Source organism: Danio rerio, chromosome 18 (assembly GCF_052040795.2).
Source record: "Danio rerio strain M-AB ecotype USA chromosome 18, GRCz13ab, whole genome shotgun sequence".
NCBI classification, from domain to species: domain Eukaryota; kingdom Metazoa; phylum Chordata; class Actinopteri; order Cypriniformes; family Danionidae; genus Danio; species Danio rerio.
In genome coordinates, this window is record NC_141038.1 from 13,007,441 (window position 1) to 13,032,255 (window position 24,815).

A 24,815-nucleotide genomic window follows, 5' to 3' on the forward strand; every position below is an offset into this window, starting at 1 on the left:
CCCACTGGAAGATCAGTGATAAAGCTAAACGCAATTGGCTGTCTTAAAATGAGATAAGCTACACTATTTCGCACCCTCTCATCATGTTTGGAAAAAAATACACACTTAAAAGCACTTCATGGGACCTTTAAATGCTGCAATACCTATGGAAACATTACAGACTTTGCGAAAGCCACATAATTCCTGTCATTATTGATTTTAATGGTGAAGCCTATAGACCGCTTGTTAGTGCATCTAATGTTTTAATTGCTGGCTCATAAGATCCCTTGTTGTAGCCATGCACTGTAAAAAAATCCGTAAATTAGTTTTCTGTGTTTTGTGAGTGTTTTTTTCCTGTTTATTTATGCTTTTAATTAGCATTTTGAGACATTGATTTTTTATTATTATTATTATTATTATTATTATTATTATTATTATTATTATTTTATCCAACAACTTTTATCCTTAAAAAAGTTTGAAAAAGAGACTTTTATTAACATTTTTAATAGTTTTAAAGTGGACTTATTTCTATTTATATTATTTCTTATACATTATATTATTTCAAACTACTAAAATGTCAATAAAGTCACTTTGTTGAACTGCAGAGTTGATTTTTCAACATCAAAGGCCAACAGAGCAGAGATCAACATCCATCCACAATGAAGTTCACAACTGTAAATAAACTGAAAATACAGCCGAATCACAAAATAAGGAAGTTTCACAGAGAAGGCAACCCAAAATACACTGAAGTATAGAAGATGAGTGCCTAAAAATAAAATCCTGAATTTAGGATGAGCTGAAAGAAAGATGAATATTTATTTCATTTCATACAAAAGAAAATAAAAATGAAAAGACTATTTTTATCATGTCTGTCTTAGGTGAGATCTTTCTTTTAGAATATATATTAATGCAAGTTAAATTTGGGTAAGTGACAGAACTGAAGTCTTTCCAATTGTTGGCCATATGTCAGCTATTGGTTGTAATCAGGCTAATATGGGGTTCTTAATGTACAGTTAAAGTCAGAATTTCTAGCCCCCCTTTGATTTTTTTTTTTTTCATTCTTTTTCAAATATTTCCCAAATGATGTTTAACAGAGCAAGGAAATTTTCACAGTATGTCTAATGTTTTTTCTTCTGGAGAAAGTCTCATTTGTTGTATTTCGACTAGAAAACAAGCAGTTTATTATTATTATTATTTAAAATAGATTTTAAAGAAATACTTGAAAGAAATCACATGTATCAAGCTTTTGTTCTATTTTTAAACAACTGAAAATGTCTTAAAACCCTCTATTTTTGCTAATGGACCCAACGCCAACCAAGACAATATTTTCCTTTAAACTATAAAAAATTTTAATAAAAGTAACTTTTTTAGAGTTAAAAGTTGTTGGTAAAAAGATCAACATCCCATAATGCAATGAAAGCATAAATTAACAGAGGGTAAAAAAAAAAAACATTAAAATAAGTAGGGTTAACAGCAAACTTGCGTATATTATTTTACCCATAGAGAGAGATGGAGAATAATGTAAAATAAAATTTTCTTTTACCCATATTAAATTTTTTTTTTATGTTTTAGTGTTTATTACACTGCAAAAAATGCTGTCTTAAATTAAGTTGATTTAAATTAACTTTACAAGTCATGTAAACTTGCATTAAATAAACTGACCTAAAATAACAAGTAAAAATTTGTGTAACTTAAAGAAATAAGTTGTAACCTTACTATTTTATTAGTACAAGTAAAAGTAACTTAAAAACAAGATTTTATGAAAATTTTGCATAATTTGTAACACTTGTTAAAATGTATTTGTTTTTAAAATATGTTGGTAGTGGCCTAAATATTTATTTCTATTTTCCAGAAAGAAATAATGACTAACGACATTTTATAAAAAGGGTTTTTATAACAATATATACATTGTGGCAGTTCAGGAAATAAAAAAGACTAGTGCTAAAGGGGTAATTATTACTTTAATATATTTTAAAATAGCCTAGAAAAAATAGTGACTACTGAAAAAAGAGTGATGAAATGCATTCGCTGATGCTACTATGCCATTTTATCTTTTCTTTTACCTGACTTTTAACGCTTTTGTTAATCTGTGTTTTTGATTGAACAATAGTCCCATTATTTCAGTGAGCATTGATCGAAACCTTATGTTTGTGTTTACCACTTATTATGGCTGTTTATTATTAGAAGTTTAATAAAGATCCTCCCGAAAAAAGGTTTGCTGACATAAACAAATACACAGTTCGAAGTTTAAAACTGAACTGTGCACTTTTTGTTTTACATGCTGACTGACATTTTTAATAAGCAAAGAAGGGCTGAAGGAAGATTTAATTTTATTAATTAAACATTATGACTAAGCAGCTGAAGTCAGATTTATTAGCCCCCTGTTTATTTTTTCCCAAGTTTCTGTTTAACAGAGAGATTTTCTCAACACATTTCTAAACAAAATCATTTCAATAACTCATCTCTTATAACAGTAAATAATATTTGACTAGATATTTTTCAAGACACTTCTATACAGCTTAAAGTGACAATTTTAAAGGCTTAACTAGGTTAACTAGGCAGGTTAGGGTTATTTGGCAAGTTATTGTATAATGATAGTTTGTTCTATAGACTATTGAGAGAAAAAATATAGCTTAAAGGGGCTAATAATTTTGACTTTAAAATGGCTTTAAAAAAAGCTTTTATTTTAGCCAAAATCAAACAAATAAGACTTTCTCCAGAAAAAAAAAAATATTATCTTACATACTGTGAAAATTTTCTTGCTCTGTTAAACATCATTTGTGGCTAATAATTCTGACTTCAACTGTACGTATGGTTAGTTTATTTACATCCTCAGCTTGTCTCACAGTTCAAACATAATATTGCACAATATAGGTTTCTGAGTGTGTTTTTGGCTCGGCTGCAAATCTAATTTTACACATTTCTTTTGGAAAAAAGAAAAGCTGAGATGTATTGATTGGTGGTGGCAGTGGGCTGGAGTTAATTATATCTAATGTCCCTTGACAGTTCTTTGAGCTGGAGTTCAGAGCCTGCACTGTGTCTACTGACTCCCAAACGTGCCGTGATTTAGCAACTTTTTATGTTCTTTTTAATCCCTTCTGCCAAAGTTTAGACCTCTGAGAAATCCAGCTTTATGAAAAAAGAGGAGGGTTTCCGTGTCTGTGTGCATGCTTCATAAACACTTACTACCTGAACTCCGGGTTTGCTCGGTCCTGCTGGGAGAAAATCAAGACTCCCTCAGCTTATTAATGTTGATCGTATATTCTCAATTCACCCAGAGAGGGCTAGGGCTCCACTGAAATAGGGCGAAAGGAACACTTTGGCTGTGTAATATAGTGAATTGCTCTAAATCACAGAACAGCCGCATTTCTCGGGGGGTTATTTTTTAAGAGGTCTTATCAGATGTGGAGTGTGTGTTTTGAAATGATATGATGCAGGGTGTGTGGCTCGTTTCCTGTTGTGGTGAAAGGTGGTTGTTTTTTTTGTGAATACTGTGTTCAGATGTATTTTTTTCCTTTTTTATCGAACTGTTATTATTTGAATGAAATTTTAATAAATTTTTTTTTTTTTTTGCTGATTTTAAACTTTTTTCAAAGTGAAGTTTCACAAACTAATTTCGAGAGGAGCATGTGATATAATTGATCGTGGCTGGTCTCTCATCTGTACACATTAGTAAGCCTATCAGATTATTCCGAACTCAATATAAATAGCCTGTTTAGTCAAACTGGACTGAAAATGCAAGTTCATGCGATAAGTTTCACAGTTCGCTGCATTGGAAAGTTCAAGCTTGGTGAACTCTGACCTGCGAAATCGCATCACATTGCGTGGGACCAATCAAGGATCAAAACATGAACTCTGTGGACAGAAATTTAAAATATAGACTAATCACTCGCTTTTTTAAATGCCTAATCCCCTTGTTTAACCCTGTCCCTTTTCGTAGCGCCATACTACAGAATTCCATGCTCATGCTCAAACATGCTCAATCTCTAATGTGAAAGCAGCATAATCCTCCCTTATTTTCATTTTTTGGAAGATTCCCCCCATCCACCCATCTCCCTTATTTTCTCCTTTACCAGAAGGACCTCTCGAGAACTACCTGATCTCGTACCCCCTTATATGCTTATTGACCTGGAGGCAGCCCTGGGCTCAATTATCTCCAAGCTACAGCATGCCAAACCTGCTATTATTATCAAGCAATATCTAAGTGTGAACTCTTGAATTATATATATTATTTAGAACTTTAATAACGTGAATTAATGTATGTTGATAAGATAGTTGGGTTTTGTTTTTTCCATTTTCTTATGATATGCTTTATTTTTTTATCTATAGTAAATATTTTCTCTTTTAAATTGTGGGTAATATTTAATTTTATTCTTTGTAATTAAAGTCTAATCAGTGGAGATCAAAATTAGAGACATTTCATTTTTAAAATAATTTATAACATTTAAATTTTTACATATTCATTCATTCATTCATTCATTTTCTTTTTGGCTTAGTCCCTTTATTAATCTGAGGTCGCCACAGCGGAATGAACCGCCAACTTATCCAGTGCAGCAAATGCCCTTTCAGCTACAAACCATCACTGGGAAACACCCATACACTCTCATTCATACAAATATACTACGGACAATTTAGCTTCCCAATTCACCTATAGCACATGCCTTTGGACTGTGGGGGAAACTGGAGCACCCGGAGGAAACCAACACGGGGAGAACATGCAAACTCCACACAGAAATACCAAGTGACCCAGACTCGAACCAGTGACCTTCTTGCTGTAAGGCGACAGTGCTAACCACTAAGCCACTGTGACACCCTAAACTGTTTTTTTTTTTTTTTTCAGATAATGTAATCTTCACTGTCCAAAATGAGGCGGAAGTTTCATCATTTTAGTTTTTGTGACACTTTTCTGCAAAATGCAAAAAATATTAAGTTATTCTTCAGACACACATTTTAAAACTCTGACACTTTTTATGACTCATAAATGATTTTAATATTATGTTATATATCCTGCACAGAAAACTCGTAAACTAAACTATATTTAATTTAAATTATAGAAATAATGTAGTCTTCATTTTCCAAAATGTGAAGGACTTTTTGTCATTTTAGTTTTTGTGACACTTTTTAGTAAAAAAACAAGCAACTAAAATTTTTAAATGTTGCAGCAGTCAAAAGCTATTTTTAACATTTAAATGAGAAAAAAAAAGAGTTGTACTCCAGACACACATTTTAAAACTCTGACTCTTTCTGTGACCTTTATAAGTGATTTAAATGTATGTATTATATCTCCTTCACAGATAACACAACTACAGGTTGTGTTTGCATGCAGCAGCGTGTCGTCCTAAAGGAGATAAGGAGAGCTAATCTCTGGTTCACAGTTCCCTAGAACCTTTTCATACATTAACCATCGCAGAAACAACCTTCAAATGGAGCAATATCCTGTGCTGGCTAATTATCAGACTTCACATCCTAATAGATCTTTTGTGAAGGTATAAGAGCCAAATCAATCACAAGTGTATAGCCCGAGAGCATCTTCTTTCCGAGGACTAATTTGTCCAGCATTTCACATCAGTCTCTATATCTCTGAAGCTTGAGTAAATTGAAAGCAGGGTGAGACGAGTGAGTGAGGATGGATCTTATTCACAAATATCACCCGAGGGTTGAGAATGAATCAGGCTGAGGGCTCATTTTCCAAACATTGGTTAGCCATTGTCAAAAATCTGCTTTTATTCTTACTCTCATCGCTTGCGTTTATCATTGGGCTGTATCATCCAAGGTTATGTGCTGAGGAGAGTGACGTATTGAGCTAATAATAGCCTATGAATAAACTATTGGAATTGTGTATATTTGAATTCACTTATAAAACTGAATCAGAAGTATAGAATTAGCCGGAGGGGACGTGTGCCCACAAATATTCACCGACTATTGAAATGTACCCAATATTTTAATTCATAATGGGCGGGTGTCGATTTATAGGTCCCCACCAACTTTAAGAGCATTAAACCGAATATTATATGTCATTTAAAATAATTTAAAGGCCGACCATAGCATGATGTAGCAGTGCAGTTTTTCCTGCCCAATGATATTGATTGACAGTAGGCTTGTAACGGATTACGGTTGATCTGTGATTCGTGCAGATCACAACCTACAGTTCGGAACACCCACAGATTAATACTTTTTATTTTTACTTTACTAAATTTGTAAGGATTTTAATAAGATCACATGTATGAAAGCATTTAGGCCTTCCTGTAAAATATAATGATGACGGAAGGAGTTTTGTTAAGTTTTTCGGGATGTGGTGGGTTTCTTAGGTTATTGAAGGTGTTTAGTGTCGCTACTTGTTTAGCCTGCATCAATGCATTTAGTGTAAGCTGCACAATTAATCATTCAAAGATTTCTATCCCAACAACAACGCAACAAATTATAAATGATGGTGATTTGCATGTTTATTAATCCTGAAAAACACATCATGAAAAAGATTCAGTCTTTAGTTTACAAACAGTCAATTAACACAGCAGTACTTTGATAACAGTTTATAGTTTAAATAAAACCACTGATGTTTATGGTAAAGATTAAAATCACCGTCATATGCATTTAACTTGATCTTTAAAAATGAAAGTTGTAGGCAGCAATTACATTATTTAACCAAAAGGTGGCGACAACCAGCCAACAAAAATATGCCACTGAATAATCCTTCAAAAATACACATCTAGCAATGAAACATGAAGTTTTATGAGTTAATAACTGAATCATTTATTAAAAATAAGACTAAAAGTAAATATGGGTTCTACAAATTGTAATGTTTGATTTCTACATTTAGCATTCTAAGCAACAGTAGTAAAAACTCAAATATTTTACAATTTATTTTATTCAGCTGATTTCTGTATTTCACTAAATGCGGTAAAAACCCTAAACGAGGTTAAAGTTTGGTTGTGGTGCTAACATGTTTGCACTCGGTGCAATAGTTAACTTAGTTCGATACGAACAAACTGAATAAACAAAGGGCGCTGGTTGCTCACTTACCAAATCTGTAAAGACAGGACAATCAACAGCAACTAGAGCCACGTCTTTATGAAAAGAAGACTACAAGCGAATCCGGATCTCAGCGTTTGCAGACCAGAACAGCTCTCAGGTAAACAATAATCCTCCTTAGACACGTAAGTTATTGTTGTCGAGCGTCGCGTACACTGTTAATCCACACGTGATCCAGATGAGCTCTCACAGAGAGAAAATGAAAACGAAACTTAACGGCAGGAAACTAAAAGCAACACTTCACGCTTGTTTTGCCAGCACAACGTGGCGTCTATGTCGCGTAAAAACACGGTGACAGTAATGAATATTAATGAAGTTGCACAATAGAGCGCACTGATTGGTTTGAACCAAGCCTTACTCATGCATTAATGCATCACACTGTAAGACGTAATAAGACACACTCTGGCACAGACGCCCAGTCTGCACGCTGGAATACACGCTATTATGTCATGACCGTGATTCAGCTTCAAAAATTTGTTTCAAACAGGAAGTACGAATTTGCTTGAAATAACGCAAAAACAACCAATTTACACTTTTTAGTGAAATATAGGTGTCCTAATAGTGTTTTTAGCAGTGTGGGACACATATACGACTGTCAACAGCTCAAAAAATGTGTTTTGGTGTTTCGTGACCCTTTAATTAAATTACAGGTTCTCAGTTCTGATTGTTAAAACCAAGTTTCTTTCTGTGCTGTTTTTGTAATAAATGAAAAGCAAATTACATTTGTCTCCTCCCCTTTTTGGCTGATCCAAAAAAAAAAAAATGGTCTGATTCCTGACTGAAAAACCATATTGTGATCCAAACCATGAGATTTGTGATCCACTACATCCACTACACTACATGCTTATTTCGCAAGCCCTGCGGTTAATTCATGATATAGCACTCGCACAAGATAACTCCAAAATCCTTCGTAGAGATCTTCTACTGTTCCCGGTGAACAACCTCTGACCTACATTCTATGTGCAACCTGAATATCGCAATACTTGCAGTTTTGATTTTAGAATATTTTATTGGATATTCTGTATTTCTTCATCTTGATTAAGTTCTACAAGCTGAATGTCTGCAGTTTAGGAGTTCATAACCAACATTTCTGTAGTTTAAAAAACATCTCCCTTAAAGTGGACATATTAATTAAAAATCGCTTTTATAAGGTGTTTTATAAGGTGTAAATCTATTTGTAAAATCACACTTGATAAAAACAGTCTGCAGAAACACTTTGATTAACATTCTCTCTTTATGCATCAGTGGGGAAAAGCCCCACTCATTAGTGAAGATCTCTCCCTCATTAGCATAAACAGCCCTGAGTGAGAAGCACCATTCATCATTAGAGTTTTCACCTGCTGAAATTAATTTCAGCGACTAACAAGATTATAAATGTGGAGTTTTATGATGCACAAATGAATTGTCTCAGACTGCCTTTTTCTGAAACGCTTCCTCTTTTACATTTTCCGTTTTTCCACAGAGATGACATTAGTGCTGTTTTGAATCTGCTACAATGCTGGCATGTAGGCTTTGTAGTCCTGCCCTCTTTAAAAAAAGGAGCACAATTTCATTTAAATTTAAAGTGACAGTCAACAAAATGGCACAATTTGAAACAAACATTGGGCAGTTTCAAAGAGTTAGAAAATGTCATTTGAATTTAGAGCGACAGTCACCAAAATTACACAATTTAAAACAAATATTGGGCTGTTTCAAAGAGTTAACTTATTTGTGGGGTATGTTAAGATAAAACTTCACATACACGCTCTAGGGACATCACAGACTTGGTTTACATTCTGTAAAAAGGAACATAATGGTCCCCTTTAAAAAATCAGTTGTCTTAAATTTGAAGTGTTCAATAATCAAGTGAAAAAATGTCCTTCAAAACAATTTTAAATGACATAATCTTCAGTTTTGTTAAATAACGCTTATCAATAATAATTCAAATTTACACAATTTAAATTTAAATAGAAAGGGACTAAGCCAACTAGAAAATGAATGAATGAATGAATGAATGAATAAATGCATTGAAATAGTTTAGTTGCATTTTTAGCTCCATAAGGGTCCCATTCAAACAGATGTGAATAGGTGTGTTTTGAGATTCTAGTCACATTCATTTCAAACGCACACACATATTTTGTTCCCAGTAGTTATTTTCAATAGATACTTACACTAATCTCTCCCTGAAGATATGAAGAATTGGTCGTTTAATGTGAGAAGCAGCACTATTTAAGCTCTTATAGCAACCTCCCTGATGTTTTAGTCAGATCCATTTATCATTTTGTCATGAGAAAGTCTATAATACCCAGAGAAAGATCTGGAAGTGTTCTCGTTCATCTCAATGCCAGTTGCTCAGTGGGATTTTCTGTAAGTATGTAATTTAAAATATATTATATTATATTATATTATATTATATTATATTATATTATATTATATTATATTACATTCATTCGTTCATTTTCTTATATTCTTATATTTCTTATATTCGGCTTAGTCACCACAATGGAATGAATTATCAAATTATTTAGCATGATTATCCTCCAAATTGTACTCTTATTCACACACATACACAATTTGTTTTATGCAGCGGATGCTCTTCCATCTGCAACCCAGTACTGGAAAACACTCATACACTTCCATTCCCACACATACACTACAGACAATTTAGCTTACCCATTTCACCTGTACCGCATGTCTTTGGGCTTGTGGTGGAAACCAGAGCACCCAGAGGAAACCCACTTGAACACGGAGAACATGCAAACTCCACACAGAAGGCTTGAACCAGTGACCTTCAGGCTGAGAGGCAATCGTGCTACTCACTGTGCCACCTTAATACCTATTATATTATATTATATTTATATTATATTATATTATATTATATTATATTATATTATATTATTAAAACAAGTACTTTAAAGTCAGTGTGACTCAGAAGTTGCTGAGGAGTTTTTTCAGAATGCTGACGTACTTAAAATTGAACTGAATATTGAGCAGGGGGCGGAGCTTTATTTTTGCGCATCATTCTCTCATAGCAAACTAACAGTTAGAGGGGCGTGGTTTATGTATATTGTGGCTGAAGCCATCAAACTGACATCAACAGAGAAGAACTTTGACTGAAGTTTACCAAAGGGTAAGAATTGTTTTTTTTTTTTTTTTTTACTTTTTGTAGTATTTAAAAAAATAAGTGTTTTTTTAATATATAAAGTTAATAAGATGTTTTATTTATTCTATTGTTTTTCAGTTTTACTTTTATTTGGGTATATCATGCTAAACTGGCCTGATGTACATTAAAATAAGAAAATGAAATGAAAATAAAATGAGTTCAATTGTTGGTCATCCCCCTGTAATTTTTCTTGAGGTTGCTTAGTGATTCTCTTTCTAAATTTGCTTTATAATTTATTTACTTTTTGTTTTTGTCTTTGCTTTAAAGCATTTGTATGCATTTGAATGTCTAACAAAAACTGCTGTACTTGTCAAAAGATACCTGTACCACTGTAGTTCTGTTGAAAAATGTGACAATAAAAAAGTTCAATTGGAATATAATACAAATATATAATAATAATAATAATAATAATAATAATAATAATAATAATTACAATAATAATAGTATTTTAGAAAATAATTAGTACTATAATGGAAATTCATATATTGTTGTAATTAGGGATGCATTTGGGGACATTTTTCAGTTTAATTTTTACATTATGTCTGTTGTGAATTTCTCTGTCTGGTTCACGGCACTGAAACTGTTGTGAAATTCTCAGACGAGCAAAAAAAAAAAAAACAGCAAGAACTTTCAGGTATCTTCCACGCAGAATCCTTTAATAAGAAGAATTCAGCGTCACTGTGGCATCATCAAAAGAACTCTCACTGCTACAGCAGACACTCAGTTTAAATACATTTTACAGACATTGATACATGTAGGTGGGGACAGTCTAAAACAAAACATGCACGTGAAGTGTTGGCAGAGTAAATTGCCTTTCCAGCCCCGATCTCAGCAGCATATAAGAACCCATTCACGATACATTTTAGCAGGAATGCAATGTGCAAATGGAGACAGAATTCGTCCGACCAGTTGACCGACTTGACCATTTGTTAGACAATAGACACATCTGTGCTGTGAAACTGACAATTTGCATTACTTTGGAGACAGTCGGGGCTGAGGTAACCAAGAGATTTTAGGGTCTGCCACACCCTAAAAACCAAAGAATATAACTTTTCAGTTATATATAGATTATTGCTTATTTAGAACTGGGTTATATCAATTTATATTCCCACATTTCCATTGATGTGATCACTTGTTTTCCATTGTGAGGTCCTGTGAAGAGATGATGCCAACCATAGAAGACTCAATAATCTTGGACCAGGCTGTATCCTTAGGAGATGCAGTGGCGCTCATGGAGGTGTGGAGAGCATGAGACTGATTCCTGAAAGACCCCGGTGACAGATGAGTCTCTGCATTGATCCGCGTATACCCGTTCTCCAGCCTCCGGTGCCCAAACTGCAGCTCTTCACAAGAGGTTTGGCCAGAGGAAAAATGGTCATAACCAACTGAGCCTGGTTTGTCTCTAGGTCTTTTTTTTTTTTTGTCCTTCACTTTTGTCACTTGGTGAAGTTTGTTTCCACTGTTGCTGCTGGCTTGCCTGGCTGAATTAGAATGCTTCAAGTGTTTATCAAGTGTCAGTGACAGAATGACAGAATGCGAGTGTTTTTTTAGTAACAGCCCATGCTAAAGTCACCTTTTTAGGTTACAAACACAAATCACAGTCCCCTACCTCTTATAAACAAGCATAACTCATGGTTTTGGCATATTTGATCTTACTAGCTCATTACCTTACCAGAATCACTCCTTTAGGGAGAAGTGTCTCTTATCTCCATGCACGCTCTTCTCTTACGTTTTGCCTCCGCGCTAAATCTTTTCCTCTATGCATTAGGAGTGATATAAAACACAAAGGCTGAGCACACGCATGACAGTCAGGTCAGTGCCTGAGAGCGGCTCATATGTCTGAGCGCCAAGATTGGCTCCAGATGCCGTGAAATGTATTGCAGACCAACTGTGGCTTTGTAATGTGAACGTGTGGGATGAGAGCCGCATGCTTGTGTCTTGATACGGTCGGCAGATGTATTGTATGCTGGGCCTCATGGTAATCGTCGGGTTTGAAGAAGCTCTCAGAGCACAATAGGTGGGAGGACACGCTGTTGGTTGCTGGATCTGTACTAATAAACAGGTCTGCTGTGGAAGATGGAAGTGCTGTGCTGGTAGTAGTGTCACGTAGGCAGACTTTTCAAATGCCTGCCATTTTTGGTTTTACAATGTTTTTTTTTCTGTTTTTATTTTTGTTCTTATGCTTTTGTTTTGTTTTATATGTATTCATGTTCTGTCCTATTTTGTTTTAGGTTTCATTTTGTTTATAGTTGTGTTCTTTTTATTGTTTAATTTAGTTTTGTTATGTTTTTTTTCTGTTCATTTTGTTGTTTTTGTAGTTACTAAAGCTAATTTTTTTTAGTTACTGCAACATCATTTTTAGATATAACTATTTGTCTAGTTAATGCAGATTTTTTTTCTAGTTAAATCAAACTAAAATGTCTAGTTATTGCAAATTATTTTCTAGCTACTGCAACTTAATTTTTCATATTTTTATAAAATAATATTTCTAGTTCCCTTAACTTAATTTTTTCTAGATGTTATATCAAATTTTTTTTTCTTGTTACAGCAACTTAATCTTTCTAGTCACCACAAATTATTTTTTTCTAGTTACTGCAACTAAATTTTTTTTTTAGTTCTCATAAATTTATTTGTCTAGTTAATGCAGACAAGTTTTCTAGTTACTTCACCCTAAACTTTCTAGTTATTGCAAATTGATTTAGTTTTGTTATGCTTTTTCTCTGTTCATTTGGTTGTTTTTTTAGTTACTAAACTTTATCTTTTCTAGTTACTGCAACTTCATTTTTCTAGTTGTCAATATATATTTTTTCTAGTTACTGCAACCTAATTTTTCTAGTTGTCATTTATTTTTTTCTAGTTAATACAACCTAATTTTTCTAGTTGTCATTTATTTTTTTCTAGTTAATACAACCTAATTTTTCTAGTTACTGCAACTTAATTTTTCTAGTTGTCGTGATATATTTTTTTCTAGTTAATACAACCTAATTTTTCCAGTTACTGCAACTTCCTTTTTCTAGTTGTCATATATTTTTCTAGTTACTGCAACTTATTTTTTCTAGTTACTGCAACATAATTTTTCAAGTTCTTATAACTTAATTTGTCTAGTTAATGTAGAATTGTTTTATAATTACTTCAACTTAAAACTTCTAGTTATTGCAAATCATTTTCTGATTACTGCAACTTAATTATTCTTGTTCTTATAACTTAATATTTCTAGTTCCTGTAACTTAGTTTATCTAGTTATTGTGCCTTTATTTTTAGTTACGGTAACCTAATTTTTCTAGTTACCACAAATTATTTGTTTTGTTACCGCAATTACATTTTTCTATAGAATATAATTAATATATGAATGTATACAGTTGGGCGAGGCAGTGGTGCAGTAGGTAGTGCTGTCACCTCACAGCAAGAAGGTCGCTGGGTTGCTGGTTCGAACCTCGGCTCAGTTGGTGTTTCTGTGTGGAGTTTGCATGTTCTCCCTGCCTTTGCGTGGGTTTCCTCCGGGTGCTCTGGTTTCCCCCACAGTCCAAAGACATGTGGTACAGGTGAATTGGGTAGGCTAAATTGTCCGTAGTGTATGAGTGTGTGTGTGAATGTTTCCCAGAGATGGGTTGTGGCTGGAAGGGCATCCGCTGCTTAAAAAACTTAAGCATAAGTTGCTTAAGCTTGCTGGATAAGTTGGCGGTTCATTCCACTGTTTCGACCCAGTATGTATACAGTATAGAGAGGCAGCTCATACAATAAAAAAAAATTAAGTTGAACATATTTTGTTTGTTTAAATTTAGCCCATGTAAATTGTTTGCAACCAGGTACCTTAAAAATTTTAGGAAATCCAATGAATCATTTTGTTCAGTGTAGGTTGCAGAAAATATCTCACAATATTTAACATTTGATGTGAAGTGGAAAGTGAAGCGTGGTGGTCGGTAGATCTGCTTCTTAATCAGTAGTTAAGCACAGTGAGGGCCTCCAGATCCACCATAATGAACGGCACTCTAATTGGACTCTGGCAACCTCTGTCCTCATCTGGCTGCCCTTTATTATGTATGGGTGGAACAGGCAGGAGCCAGGAAGCCCACCACTTCAGAGCCCACCGCAACACAAATAAAACTGCACTGATGAGATTAAGCAATTCAAGATGTGTGCGTGGACTTTTTAAGGCAAACAGTGCTGTTGCGTCCTGTTGTCAGGCTGTTGCGTGCTCACCTCACACAAGGCCACATGCACATATAAACAGAGCCGGGCTGTTTTCATTGTGCCCTTATGTGCCACTCAGTAAATAAACATCATTTCCCATAACTGTTATATGGGAAAAGATAAATATAAGAAGCTAATTCAAAATCTTTAGCCTTGGGAAGCTGTTCAGATGATGGTTAGTGATCTATTTTTGTTGGCTTGTAGAAAAGAGTGACCAGGAGGTCAGCCTGCTGACAGTATGAAACCTAATTGAATTTGAATTGTTAATTTTATGCACACACTTTTCACTGAAGCGAGCAAGAAATGTTTTTAGAGCATTTTAAAATGTTGTGTTTTGGTTACAGTTGCACATTTGGGCAGCACCTAGCTGTCATTTAGGATTTTCATCTGACATTTTTGTTACTATTTATTCTACCTTTTTTAACTTAATGAAATGTCCCATAATGTTTGTAAAATGATCAAATAAATGTTCTGACCATTTGTATACAGTTAAAGGCAAAATTATTAGCCTTCCTGTGGAATTTTTATTAGATTTTAAACTTTCTCCAAATGATTGTTTCCCAAGTCTTATTTCATTTGGTTTTGCTCGGGAAAAAATGCAGTTTATTATTATTATTATTATTATTATTATTATTTATTTATTTATTTATTTTTTAGGAGTTGTATTTTTTATTTAGGGTAATATTATTAGCTCTACATTATTATAAATAATTATAATTATAATATTTATTAATAATTTCCTATTTAATACAATTAACCTAGTTAAGCCTTTAAATAGCATTTTAAGCTAAATAATATGTTGCAAAATTACTAGGAAAAATAGTATGTACTTTCATCATGGCAATGAAAAATGGCAAAAAGTTGTAGAAATTAGTTACTAAAGCTATGTTTGAAAAATAAGTTGAAAAAAATCCTCTCTGTTGAATAGCACTTGGGAAATATTTGTAAAATATCAAATTAAAATTTCACAGGACAGCAATACAGATCAAATACAGAGCACATTCAGCAATAATATTTCTGTTATGATCACCAAAGATCTAGCAGTTTCAGCTCACTGTAGAACTACATTGATATGAACTACAACTCCCGGAAGTCTTTGCACCCATCACTCCTGTCACAGCTGACAATCATTCAAACACTGTCACAAACACACAGCCAAACCTCGTGATTCACTCATTACTTGGACTATTTATACACCTCACATTCTCGCACACTTTGCTGAGTCTTGTAAAATGCAAGCGAGCAACTAAAAGTGTTTTCCTGTGTTTTGACCCTTTGGTCTGTTTATTGTTTATGTTGTTTTGCCGCCTTTCCCGACCATTCCCCTGTTAATTTGACCTTGGAATACGGGATAAAAAAATTAAAAATTAACAGGATTTTTTTTTGTACACGCACACAAAGTTCCATACCAAAATACTACAGCAGACATTAATCGAGACACTAAAGTTTCAGTCATTTCAATTCAACAATTTAAATTAAATATCTAAAATACTCCTTAACCTTTAACATAAATCTTAAAATTAATAATGTGAAGGAGATATGGACCATTTCAATGTGGTCATGTCTTTGGCCCATGAACTTTCATTGTTCTGCATAACTGTATTTAACATCTCATAACTAAGAGGCGATTCAGTCATAACTTCATGTTAATTTTATGTTATTTATCAATATGTAGCTCTTTTTGTATTCTTGGAAGCTATAGAAATTAAAAATGTAAAAGATACATTTTTATGGAGATACATTGGGATCATTGTTTTTGTTTGCATCCTTAAAAATGGTATATATGAAAAAGCAAGAGCAAAACAATGCACTATCATCTCTCCTTGTTTTTAATATCCTCTTGTCTCCTCCATTTTTATAAATGTAAATATAAAGTGAGGGCTAAATGAAAGTGTAGTGCTGTTTTCAGCTATTTTTCTCTTTAAAATACACAAGCATGTGAGTCACTAAGAACTGAGAGAAGTCTTAAACCATCCTAAATGGATTCCTGCTGAGGCTGAATGGATGATATTGCTTCAGTAAGTGGTAATTCAGACCACTTCATGTACATTATTTCAGCATCGACAGTATAGTGAGCTTTCAGCATTAAGGCCTGAAAACTGAAAAACATTGACAGATCTGAACTGAGTACTCTTTCTACACACTGTTAAACTCTCTTCATCTCAAACAGTTGCACACTAAGCATGAAACATAATCACAGAAATTGTCTTCTAATGAGACAGTTTAAGCAGTAGCAAAACAAAATCTCAGACAACATCACAAGAGCCAGCTTATAAAGCCCTGATGGCCCAGCATCACAACTCTGGGCCTCAATCCCAGAAAGCGCAAATGCTGTAAAAAAAAACTTTTTTAATGTTATAAAAAGTTGTGATTCTTTATTTTAATTTTTTTAACTTTTTAAAATAAAACAAAGAATAACATTTAACTAAGACATTAACAATTTATTCATAAAGCCTCGGCTCAGTTGGCTTTTCTGTGTGGAGTTTGCATGTTCTCCCTGCGTTCGCGTGGGTTTCCTCTGGGTGCTCCGGTTTCCCACACAGTCCAAAGACATGCGGTACAGGTGAATTGGGTAGGCTAAATTGTCCGTAGTGTGTGTGTGAATGTGTGTGTGTGGACGTTTGAATGAATTGATTCATACATAATGAATCCAATATATTAATGTATAATTAAGAGTACTATTCAGATTTAATCTCAGAATATAGTTTACAGGAAACTTTTCTTGTATAATAGGGGTTGTACTATAGCTTAAAAGTAAGATAAAATTAGATGCATAGTTTTGATGATTTGATGTACAGTAACCGCTGAAGTTTCCTAGCTGTGTCCAAAATTGCATACTTCTCGTGTAGGCAGGGTGCAAATACAGAGGGGGTTTGGGGTGGGATTGACCACCCTAATAAACATTTGATCCCCCTAAAGGATGTTAAAACGACATGTATGGGGGGTTACTGCCCAAAATATTGACAAATTGTTTTCTCTGATCTGTATCTTAAATAATAATATTATCAGTTAAAATAATAGATAATAAAAATATACATTCTACCACCCCATAACGGTTCATACCATAGTGAATGCATAATTGCACCAATGCAAGGAAAGAAAATAGTTCAACAGTGTGATACTGGCAGATCAAGAACACCAATGGACATTGTAAGTCTACACAAGACATTTTTCTTGTAAAATAAGTGATTGAATCTACATTTAAAAGTAGATTCTAGACACACTTTTTACAGCTTTTAGTTTTTATAGTTTGATGTACAGTAACCTCTGATATAACTACATTTTTGTAGGTCAGAATGCACTACATATCTCTCAAAACCCTGTAAACTCAAATATGCTTAATAAATTAGATGTCTTTTTTTATTATTACAAAAACTAAAGAGATTAACATGCTGGATTAAAAAAATAAAAAAAAACCCTTGCACTTATAAAAACACCAGCAGTAAATTAAGAAAAGATCTTCATCTGTTTTACCGCATACGTGTTGCAAATCCTCATAAAGCAAACACATTACGAAAACGCCTACATCACAACACATGTGCTATGTCCCAATCCGCATACTATGCGTCCTAAATAGTATTAAATGGTAAATAGTAAGCAACAGTTTTTCTCTGATAATTAGTATGTCCCAAACCATAGTATGTTGAAAAGAGTAAGCCAGAGGTTCCCGGATGGATGCTATTTCCGGTAAAAATTTTAAGTGTAGAAGCGTCCATACTCTAACCGCTGATATTGGCCTCAATACATTGTGCGTTGAACTTGAATTTGATTAGAACTACAAACGCGTGTGAAAAATGTAAATAAACTACAAACATGATGGACGCGCGAGAATGAATGACTGAATGACTGTTAGTCAATATCTAGCCCACTGGAAAATATTTAAATCGCATTATCTGTGTTATATTTCATCTGCAACAACAATACTGAACCTATATAAAGACCCGTTTGGATGTCAAAATGTCTGAATGCATACTTACCTAAAGAACTGAGGAGATTTCTCTACATGAAAGACCCGTGAATGGGAGATTAACCTGCTGCTGCTTCTCCAATAAGGTAGGAAATTAAATACAACAGAAATGTGGATGTTGTGTGGATGATTGACAGCGGGCATAACTAAGGAACACAACGATCTGTTAAAGAGAAAGTAAAATGTCCCAAATCTTGCATACTCTTCTTTTGCACACTCAAAAGTATACATTTTTGCTTCACAAAAAAGTAAATACGTTTAGGGGTAGTATACATAAATATGCGAATTGGGACGCAGCAACCCAAAATAGCACAGAACAAAATGGAAACGTTCCAAGGGGACCCAAAAACATAACAGACCTGGCTGGGATGTAGTGCCATAGCTATTGACTGATTTCACGCGGCCGCCATTTTTAAAAGCAAATCGAGGCTGCGGTGGGAAGAAACCTGGAAGTATCGTTGGGAGTTACACAGGAATGTTGTGTACTTGGCTGTATCTCTTATCAGTGAAGAGAAAATAACACAAGTTTATAATTTCACCACCTTCCGAGTGGTCCGAAGGTCCATTCTGAATGAATGGTGAAAAAAAAGGGATATTCAGCTACGTTAAGGCAAATGGCACTAGTTAGCTAACATTTTCTTTCCCAAACACACATTTTAGATGTCATTTATCAAACTCTTTCACTATATTAGACTTGTCACGATACTGAATTAAAAGAAAAAAATTTCCCACTAACATTTAAGGCACTATTGATGGGGTTCTTAAACAGCGCTGATTTGCCATTGTGTTCACGTGCTCGACAGAAATGCTTGTGATTGGCGGAGAAGGTCATCAGTTCACCATTTGCTGTTTACCGAGCACAAACACAGACAAGCGATCTGCTTTATGAATCGACTAATCTTCACAGCTGCTTCACGCACCAGTTTTTGTGTATCTGTGTTTGCACTGGGTGAACCGAGTGCAAACACATATACACAAAGACTGGAGCGCGAAGCAGCTGTGAAGATCAGTCGAGTCGTCCGCGCTCTGCGGCGCTTCAATGTTAGCGGGAAAAAGACGGTTTTAAAACTTAAGTACCGGGACAACACTATTACAGACAACACGAGGGTGTGCTACAGAGGACTGCAGTGTTTTATCGCTCACCGGGTTACATAGGCTGAAGCAGGAAAGCATCCCCACGGTGTTTAACTGCTGCCATGAACTGAAGCCTAGGAGGACACTTACGCATATTACTCTTACAGATGTCTTTTGATGCTAAATTGCTTTTAATTTATTTAAATTAAACTTACTGAATGATGTTAAAGTGATGTTTACACCATTTCTGCATTTTGAAATCATGGCAACAGCTGGAGGTTTGCAGTCCACAGCATGTTACTGCAATGTTTACAGTGCTAGTCCTATACTTCCGGGTTTCTACCCACCACAGCCTCGCTTTGGTTCTTTAAAATGGCGGCCGCGTGAAATAAGCGCATTGCTTAGTAAAGTTTTGTTAAAAATCATTTTAACATCATGATTACACCATTCTCTTGTCTTTTGTATAGTGTTAGTCTCAATACCATAACCCAAATAGCCAGGTCCATCACCTGTAAGGGTCCCCTTAAAACATTTATTTTGATTGCTGCATCTTACCATTTTAGATGCAGTGGCATGTGAAGCTCCCCATGAATCAACCTCATGAGAACTGATCATTAAGATGACTGAATAACTGTTAAGTGAGTACATTTTCCATGGATAGCCAGTTGCAGAGAATACTTAGATGTTAAACGTTTTTATTTGGCATTGCATGACCTGTGAGCTAACCTCTCAATGGAAAGCCCATTTCCAGCTCAGGCCTGTTGTTTGTCCTTCTAACACAGAGATAACCATTGCTTTTCCATCCTGTTTCTCATTGCCAGCTGTTTATATATGAGACACCGATAACGTTTGACAGTTTGGTGTGTTTTGTCAGTATATTCAGAATATCATGTTCGACAGCACGATGGTCAGCTTTGTTTATATGTGTGCGGCTTTTTGTAAATGACTTGAAACGGGTTCCTTATCAAAAGGTGTGGTCAGAATAAGCAATATTTGACTCTAAAGTAACCATAGAAATGTAATTTGTCGGGGACTGTGTGCATAGCTTGTGTGGCAACCCAAACACCAAGAAACCTAAAAGCATATTTCAGAAGATGTTTACCGTATAGAATTCAAAGTGGTCTTTATGTTTTAGTCCGGCTGAGTGGAAACAGACATGGCTTCGGGTTATGGAAAAAGAGACTGTTTTGGATGGCTGTCAAAATATTATCAATCAGTTTGACCAATCTAAATATTTTTTTTTTCTCCCACATTGTACATCTGTCTCAGTCTGTGTTATGCTGATATGCCTACTGTGTCGAACCGGCGTCCAGATAAAAGCCTGCAGCACACAAACAGATCACTTCGCAGACTCAATACTGAAAGCAAGGCGTTTCTATAATCTCAGACAGAGCTGTGACCAGTGGGATGTAATTAAAGCACCTCAAGCAGTGCAAAAAAAAAAAAAAAAGCAGCTCTTCTGGAGCGGAGGACATTATCCATGTGGTGCCCTGAGTTTTATTTTTTTGTGTGTGGAGAGAAAGAATGCAGGCCACAGTCGGATTCTTTTATGTTTCATGACTCAGATAAAACATTTTTGAGCCAGACTGACATAATGCATTTCCATCTTTTTTTATTTTTTGGCTGGCTAAATGCATTTTTAGCCAAGTAGTGTATTAAGATGACTAGGCTGTTATGTGCAGTGGATTTATTATGCTATAAAGTTAACGTAATTAGTTATAGAAAAATAATGTGTTGAAATTGCAAGCAGTTATGGCACCAATTTTCATATAAATGAAAAAAACGGATAGTTTTTCAAACAATTAGGCCATGGGAAATCACCAGTCATGCCTTGTGTATCGGTGCATTATCATCCTGATACACGACAGCAGAGTTAAGCAAAAATATGATTTATGTTTTTGGATACAATCCAGGTTAGCAACTGGAAATCCCTTTCAGACAGCTTTCTCTTGCATCCACCATTACTCCTGATTGATGTGGTTCATCCTTCTTGGTGGTATAATGCTGACATTACCCTGTATACCTCCCTGGATATCATGGCTCTTGATACATCACAAAGACTTGCTGTCTTGGTCACAGATGTGCCAGCGAGTCATACACTAACAATTTGTCCCTATTTGAACTCTGCTATTACTTTGCTAATTAACCCTTCACACTTTGCTCCTACTAATGGAATGTGCAACCAATGATGATTGGCCACCAGTTTGGTCAAGTTTAGCTATGAAACTTCCAATGCTATATATAATGCTTTAAAGGTGCTGTGTGTAAGTTTGACACCCAGTGTTTGAACTAAGTGTTACATTCCTGGATCAAAACAAATGCAAGCGCAGTTTGCCAGATTGACAACCAACAGGAGCGAGGCTAAAGGCTGATTTAAATCATGCTGAATATGAAAGCAACGGCACAGAGTCTTTGTGATGTATCAAGAGCCATTTTATATGACATTCATTGCCATACTAATAAAAGCAGCGGCAGATAGTTTACTTCAGATCTTGAAAATAAAATAAACTGTTTGAAATTGAACTTTAACTGTGAAATAATGCAAACCACATACCATCATGTACATTTAATAATGTTAAAGAGGTTTAATATGTATTCATTAGATTATAAAGCTTACCATTTCATGAGTGAGTGCATATTCTGTGCTTCTGAATGGCTTCATTTACATTTCTGTTGTGTTTCGTCTGGTGCAAACAGCCAAATTACTTATCACTGCAAATCCCGTCATGTAGCTTGTTGTTAGGACATGGGGTTACAATGTAACCTGCTCACCTAATGTTTACGCTTGTAATATTTATAATATATGATAATTAATAATTTCATGTGGAACTCTGAATCTCTCAGTTCAGAGGCTGCTACTGTCCACCGGAGGTCGCATTTCAGTCATGAACGCATGCTTTGAGAGCCTTTCTGAAGAAATGAATGAATGAATGAATGAATGAATGAATGAAATTGATGGTTTTCCAACAAGGCAACCTGGGGTGCTGAAATATAATTGGCTAATCTTGGAGTCTGCTTCTGTCCACTGGAGGTCACATTTTGATCAATGGCACATGCTTTGAGAGCCTTTCTGAATGAATGAATGAATGAATGAATGAATGAATGAATGAATGAATGAATGAATGAATGAATGAATGAATGAATGAATGAATGAATGACATTTTCAAAGCAGAATATCTGACTTCAGCATTGTTTTTCAGATAAACAAGAATGTTTACTTGGCATGTTTATATAACTGCAAACACATTATGGTATTTCTGTGCCTTAGAGTAAAAAGCTTACATACAGCACCTTTAAATAACTTTTTAATTTGTAGAAATGTCATCTGTACTTTTACATTTAAAATTACGTAATACTCAAGGACATAAATCAAAAATTATCAGATTTCTATTACTGTCATGCATGCAGTCTCTTACAGTATGTAAGAATTCTATAGTTACACCTATGTGTAACTATAGATTGGACTGAACATTAATAAATCACCCCTAAAATCTGTTAATGTTGCCCAGAGCCCAAAATTTGGTGCTTTGCCTCTGCTAACACATGCATAAATCTCTCTGTATATGGAAATGTATATGGAGCATTACAATACAGTGTGTATGCATCGGTGGTTGTCATAGCAATCAAGCTCTGCATGCAAGTTTCCAACCAAAAGTACACAGCTGAGCATTAACATGTCTGAAACTCTTATGAAAGCTGTAATTATTTCTCATGCTATTTATAACAACGTTTGACAGTATTTCATCACAATGATTGAGAATGAGAAAATACTGTCATGTATACTCAAAAATAAAGCATCAATATATACTTTATATTGAAACTGAAAAACTAGGGAGGAAGAAAAGAGAGTAGAAGGAGAGAGCGAGTATATTTTGTCCGCACACTCAGTGGTAAATCAGCAGTCAGTAAACTGGGCCAGTTCTATTGTTGGTGCCTTGCAGCAGAAAACAGAGTCACTCCTCGCATTAGTATTCAGCACTGGACTCATTACAATTCAGACAGTTTCTTGCCTTCTACATGTCTGCCGGTATGCCACAAATGAATTACAAACTTTACAAAACCATTTAATTATCACAGATCTAACACTGAATTTAGCACTGCATGCTCTCTAGGCCTAACAAAAACTATTTATGTATTCTGATTGCATAGAAAAAATTCCACTGATTTTGATTACATACTTTTAACATTATGGAATTATTAAACGGCGACACAGTGGCTCAATGGGGTAGCATCGCCGCCTCACAGCAAGAAGGTTGCTGGTTCAAGTCCGGCTGGGCCAGTTAGCATTTTTGTGTGGAGTTTGTATGTTCTCCTGTGTTTGCATGGGTATCCTCCGGGTGCCCTGGTTTCCCTCACAGTCTTATATCTCATATCTTTTAACTGATTGTGTCTAACAGTATTCGATTTTGACAGATTTGGTTTTTAGGGAATCAGACGACATACATTAGCAATTTTTCCATCCACATATTTAATATTTATACATTTTGGAAATGTGCATCTAAAAACAAAAAGAAAAGATGCACATAACCTGCAATGGAAACACTAACTTAACAAATTCTAGTATGCGCATTAAAAATATAGAGATCATGTGATGATGACAAATCTGTGTGAATGGATAAACCTGCAGGCTGAGCACATTGTAACACATCTGAAATGTTGTTTTGGTCATTCTAAAATACCTTAACTATTTCAGTAGCTTACTAGTATTATTATATTAATAATGAATCAAGAGCACCTGTGCTCTGCGTCTCACGCCTTCAGATGTCACCGCGCATTCACTGTGTGTCAAGATTGCCTTCAAAGGCACAAGTCATTTATTAAATAAAGAAAAGATTCATGCAGCTTCTCTTATCACAGCAAAAAAAAAAACCAAAAAAAAAAACACAGTTAATCAGGAAGTGACGATTGTGTTTGCTTTGACTCGTTGGATGGAAACGCTGCTTTATTCGCACGCCTTGTCATGACTGAGGCCACCAGATGGCACTGTAGTTCTCTAGTGAACTCTGGTGGCGAACTACAGTTGTTCTAAGACTACAAGTCCATACATTCCCTCGTGCACACACCCGCATCCCACTTACACTGATTGCATCACAGCTGTCTCCATTCCTGTTTTGATTTCATGGACTATTTATTCACTCTGCCCCCGTCTCTTGTCTAGTAAGTCTTGTTTGGTTTGTTGTTCCTGAGCCTTGTTCTTGTATATTCTGCCATAGTTCCTTGTTTTGTTTGTTTGTTGTTATTCTGATTTTTGGATGTCTTGTTTTTCTGTTTACTGCACGATTTCTTTAAAACTGCACTTGGATCCAACACCTTTTGTCTCCATCCCTCAACAAACCGTGATATGTCTTTTATGTGATTAATCCAGTTTTGGGCATGAAGTTAATTTGCAATTTTGGATGGAAACATAACTATTGTAAAAGACTGACAAATTAA

General features: G+C 34.9%; 1 long non-coding RNA gene across 1 annotated transcript in view; it reads left to right on the plus strand.

Annotated features, from left to right (window-relative positions):
• LOC141378723 (uncharacterized) overlaps positions 1 to 24,815 on the plus strand; it is a 32,610-nt gene that overhangs the window by 1,449 nt on the left and 6,346 nt on the right. The window contains exon 2 of the long non-coding RNA XR_015514774.2: positions 11,300 to 11,544. This is a non-coding gene — a long non-coding RNA (uncharacterized LOC141378723). The remainder of the gene's footprint in view (positions 1 to 11,299; positions 11,545 to 24,815) is intronic.